A 6,000-nucleotide genomic window follows, 5' to 3' on the forward strand; every position below is an offset into this window, starting at 1 on the left:
AGATGGTCCCACGGCTTTGTCCCTCACCCTTCATCGCACACCCCTCACCCATGCGGAAACAGGGCACAGACTTCACAGAAATCCAGCAGTAAAATGGGGCTTCAAAGAACAGCAAAATGACTGCAGAAAAGAAACTTAACCAGGAAGAAATGTTGCTGTAAGTATCCTAGGTGTCTTCCTTTTTCTAATTTCTTGTTCATGAAGATCAAAGTCAACCACTTCATTTTTCTTTCTTTGAGCTTTGCTTCAGAGATGTATTACGAAAGTGTCAGGGGGAGAGGAGAGAAGGTGTGATTCTGCTATCACTACTGTGACACCTAGTCACTATGTGACTACTAAATCCCCATGGATTAGTTAAAGTATGGACTAGTTGCCCCTCTAAAAATAGCATTTATCCTCTGAGGCTCAGACACAACTAAGCTAAAGACACAACTCTTACGCAAAAGATGCTATTAAGGTCTGATTGCTTCTGAATTTAGGGAAATTTTTATCACCTTCATATGTGCTCGCATCCAGGAATTAAGGAGATTTTGGGTGGGCCCTCCAGTGATGCAGGGGAAAGCAGTGCCTTAGCAAGGATCCCAGCTAGGCTGCCTCAGTCAGTGTCTCTCACTCCTGCTGGGGCTGGTGAAGCCACTGAGGCCAGGAGGGTCAAGGAAGGCTCATTTACACCACAAATTCACTTTGTATCGGGCAGAGCATGCAAACTCAGTGTATCTAGTAATTGAATGGTCTTCCAGCTCCTGGTTCCTCTGACTGCCCCTTGCTGTAGCTGGAATTGGCCTGGTTGTTGGTGGAAAGTTATGTCAAGGATTCTGTAGCCTTCAAACTCAGGTTTGAAGACTGGAAAGAGCATTACAGGTTTCTCTTAGATCCCAGTCAAGCCATGGTTCTGATTTGTCAAGGACTTTTCAAGGCTGTTGATTTGTCACTACCCTTGTAACTCCCTGCAGGAAACATCTTAATCCCTGGCACCCACCAATTGCCACAAAGAATTTTTCTTGCAAACAGGAACCTCCTTCCTTCCCACATCCCTGTGCACTTAGACAAGTACCCAACAAAAGCTTTAAATATATTTTTTTAAATGCATGTGGATACCATTGGCAAGCGCCAATTTTCACAACTGTCCCTTGTTTCAGCGCCATTTAAAAGCTCTCAGATGCCCCATAACCAAATTGAAAAATCAAATCTACTCTTCTGAGACTAAAGAGAATCCACTGGAAAATGTGTTAAAATACAAAATAGTACCCAAACCACAGTAAGTATGCTCTCTCTTTCCTCCCTCCTCTGATGCTCCTGCTGCTATGGATAAGCCATTAAAATTCTTTTTGAGTATTTATTCAAGCACTTCTTATAGTGTTTAGTCATTCATTATGAAAATTGTCATGTCCTTATGTTCATGGTTTCCCGTCCTGCACAATTAGGACACATCCATCAACAGCATCATAAAACATACACCTGCACTATAATCATGTCCAACACAAACTGCAACAACCTCTCCAACAAAATATTGTCTGGAACAGTTTTGAAATTTTAAAGGGACATGTAAGTCTTAAACCCTTTGTGCTGGAAGAAAAAAGAAGAAAAAATCTTGACTTTCAGCCCCACATACTTGAAACATCAGTGAGTCATAAACTGCTCAAGATATGTCTTACGAAATAAATGCTCTTAAATACTCCATTATTCACCTTGGAAACTCATTTTTGAACCTTCTGTGCAGATTAGAAGGTGCTTCTTACCTATTCCCCAGTCCATTCTCTCATTTTTTTGTGTTGATATTGTCTTTCATGTCATAAAGACCCTTTCCTCCAACCCTGGCCAGTTTCCCTTTAGGGTTTGATCCAGCATCATTAAACCAGGAATCAAGAACAGCAGAGAGCAGTAGTTAAACAGCAGTTTAAATATTTTAACAGTAGTTGAAGCTCTCACATAGGTAATACATTTCTGCACTCTACACACTGTGCAGGCTGTGGGAATAAATAGCTTGGGGTATCTTGAACATCTGCTCCCTGAAAGCTGTGCCAAGTCAGTGGAGCTGCAGGGATGGGCAGGATAGAGAGCAGGCCCTTCCCTGCTGTGTTTCACAGGGAGCCTGAGGGCTCTGCTCCTGACAGCCCAGCTGAGCATCCAACCACTCCCCCTTCTACAGGTTAAATCCAAACTAAAAGCAAACTGGTGAGTCAGCACTTCTGTTTAATTATTTTGTGTTTCATGAACTAACCTTTTTTCCTTTTATAGGTCTTTTTCTGAAAAAAAATATATTATTTTATGTTACTACAGGTAGCTCAAGTAACAACAGACCTTATACACTAAAGGCCTTTTCAGACACTTTGGAATTTTTGAAGGTTCAGGGCGAGACGCCTGTTATTTTCCAGGGGAAAATACTGTCCAGTGAAAAAGATTGGAGCAAAATGAGAGTAACAGTGGGGTTTTCTGACAGGTTTCTCCTTTACCAACCAGTCTTCTTCCCCCTCATGACACAAAATTTACAGTAAAATGGAATGTTATTTTAGGGTACTGTTTGTCTACAATATGCATACTTGGTAACATTTTCTGTTCAGTTTTTGAAAGAGCACCTAAGTTTTCAAAGAAGAAAATGGTGAAACATGCAAAAGCCTCAAGAAGGTTTGTTATCATTGCATGCCACACTACAAAAGCCTTGAGACAAAGGTAACCTCCTCTGAACTCCAGACAGATGGACAACCACCTATCCCAGATACACCTAATGCCTGTAAAGCAACATCTACAGACCTGTCTGGCAAACAAATGTGGAGCTCTGGTTTTACATGGACTTTTGCTGTAGCAAAAAAAAAAAAAAAAAAAAAAAAAAAAAAAAAAAAAAAAAAAAAAGAAAAAAAAAAGAAAGAGAGGAGAAGGAACATAGAAATTCTAGTTTCTTGCACAGTAAAATATAAATTGTCTGGAGTGTATTAAAAGACTGTATTCACCCAACTTTTGCTCAGTTTATGGCCATAATTGACAAGCAATTTAAAAAAAAAAGAAAAAAAAGAATGTTCTTCATAAAATGCTACCCTTCAAGGTGCAAAGTACCATGAGTCACTGTTGACTAATCCAAAAGGTCAATATGCAAAACTGGAGAAGTACATGTAGTCTAGAAAAGCATGCTGTCAGCTCCAAAAACTCAAAGCAGCAATGGTTTTGTCCTATGCAAATCATATAATCCCAATTCCTGCCAGGTTAGCTTCATTCCCTGTAGAAACCACTCTAAGTCAAGGCAATAATTAGATTCACACCTTTTAATTGCTTTTCTTCTCTTCGGGTTAAAAAGGCCAGAATTTCTGCATTTCTGTTGGGAGGGAAAAGAAAACAGAAACCAAATAAAAGCCTAGCCTAAGAGATCTGTCACTTCTCTCTCCAAGACACATTCCTACTCTTATAACCTTTTCTGGGCACGCTGAAGGAAGTGTTTCTGTATGATTTGGGAATCGCAGAAGACAGATCCCCATATCAGCCACCCTATGGCCACACAGCAACAAAGAGAGGAGCTAGAACCAGGCAGAGGATGCAAACCAATGTACAGCCCCTTTTCTACAGTCCCAAACCCTCTTACCTCCTTTCTCAGCAAAGAAAAGTGAACCTCTTAATAGAGACTAAGCCTAACCAAAAACCAGGAGAAAGCAAGGGGAAAAACAAAGGCAGAGCAAATAAATCTTGGAGGGAAAAAAATAAATAATGAAAAAAAGAAGTTTAAAGAATTAGGGAACAAAAACAAAGGAACTGGAAACAACCAGCCAAATTCAGATTGGGAATGAGGGATAAAAACTCTGCTGTAGTGGCTGTTATGCAGGGATATTGCAGGCAAAATTTGCAGTTCAGCAACTGCAGCATGGGGAAAAGCTAGTTAATATTAAACTGAAGATCCCCACTGAAATTTAAATGCATCCAGTGCCTGACACAGAGGTCCAAAGCATCCAGGAATGGTGGAATAACACAGTTTTATAGTTAACAGATTTCCAGGAAGGACTGTGAGACACTTTTAGGCAGTAAGGGAGCAAAGAACATTTCAAGTCAATAAGTCTTCGAGAAAGGTTTGAGTAACCAAGGAGAAGGACCAGCAAATTCTGCACAATGATAGATGAAATCCAAAAGGAGAAAAACAAACCAAAACACAACACTCTTGAACTGCTAAAGTTAATCTTAAAATGTGAAATAAGATGGCTGTCAGATGTTCTGCAGCCCTGGTAAATAGCAGTGATGCACTTAAGAGAGAATGCTAGAGTTGTCCTGCTTATAGAAAAGATATTGAAGTTGTGTGCTCTTAACACTTTTCTTACATTAATTTCTCCACATCAGTGTTCTGCCTGGGATCCTCAACACTTTGCTCCAGTACAGCTTATGTTGTCACTGAGAAGGCTCCTGGGTATTGAAATAGGAAGAAAATTATATCCCGCACATTAAAAAAAAAAAAAAAAAAAAAAAAGGAAAGCTGCATACATTCAACATTCAAAGTTATCTAATTCCTAGCACAAGTAGGCTGAAATAAATGTTGTGCCAACTTGGTTAGTTTTTTGGGATGATCCTTGCAAGAACATGAGACAGCAATTCTAGGAAGCAAAGGCTGGAAATCAATGTTACAGTAAATACAGGCTACCTACTAAGGGTCTGTTTTTATGTGAAGGAAGAACAAAGCAGTTGATTTTTTTTCCTCTCTGTATTTGAACCAAGGCAAAACAACCCCTGCTATTTTTTAGGTATTGCCAACTGTTTTCCACAGCCCACTACAAGTTTTCCAGCACATACTTCACCACTCCCTCCTCCTGCAGCATCCTTAGGGCAAATATGGCAACCCAGAAAATTTTAATTCTCATGCCCTTGCTTTTGAAAATCATCAATAATACTTCATGTATCGAGCTGTTTCCATTCTGGTTGACAAAGATATTTGCTATCCCTCAATGTTCTTTTTCCTTCCCATGCCCTTCCACATTATGTACACACACACACAAACACACACACACACACACAAATATATATATATATATATATATATATATATATATATATATATATATATATATATATATATATAAGTAAAATACTGCTTGCTTGAAAACCAAACCAAACAACCAGAGGTACTATCCTTGGTATCCAACACAGTGGTCCAAGAACAACTTTCATCACTTTCTGAAATCTACAGCAACCCTCACTCTGCTAATAGACTGCAGACAAAAGTACCAATTCTTCCCCAGAAATACACAGGAGCACCCTGGAAAAACCAACTGCCTTTTAATCAAGGAGCAGGTGTCCTCCCAACTGCAGCAAAAGTTCTGACTAAAACTGAATTTCTGTGCCAGTTGTTTCCTGTGTATGAAGCAGCATTTCAACTACACTTAACAGCTGATTTAAATTTTTGCTCTGCAGCAAAATGAGAGATCCTATGGAGAATTAAGGAACATTAAGATTTTAAAGTGCAAAAATAAAAAGGAAGATCAAAAAGCATAGTATACCACTAGCTCACTTGGAAGAACTTCCTGTTTTGGATATGGCAATGGATAAACCAAAGAGGAGACAAAGGAAGTTAGAGGGCTGGAAGAGGTAAATTTCAGGCCCAGAAGCACAGCCTCTTAACTTTATTCAATAATCAATATTATCTGTGTGTCATACAGTGATACTACTTTTCCAATGTCCATAGTATCTCTCTGAAGTACCTTGCAAGAACATGCAGCACTGTCTGATTCCATGAAGCTTTGCTGTCCCAGCTTATTGCTGTCCCTTGCTCTAGCCACATTGCACAACTACTGTCACAGCAGGACAAAAGTATTAAGGAAGGGGAGCATCTTTTATTCATGCTAGAGATCAATATCCTGTTTTAAAAGTTGAAGTTGCATTTTTAGGAGATATGGTTAAGACAGGAGCATATAAGCAACCATTTTTCTGAGTTAGTGAATGGACATGCTCTTCTGCATTGTCTCTTTATACCATTCTTTGATCCAAATATATGACAAATGTGCTGCACAGGGTGTTTAGAGAAAAATTAATGCT

Source organism: Oenanthe melanoleuca, chromosome Z (assembly GCF_029582105.1).
Source record: "Oenanthe melanoleuca isolate GR-GAL-2019-014 chromosome Z, OMel1.0, whole genome shotgun sequence".
NCBI lineage: Eukaryota > Metazoa > Chordata > Aves > Passeriformes > Muscicapidae > Oenanthe > Oenanthe melanoleuca.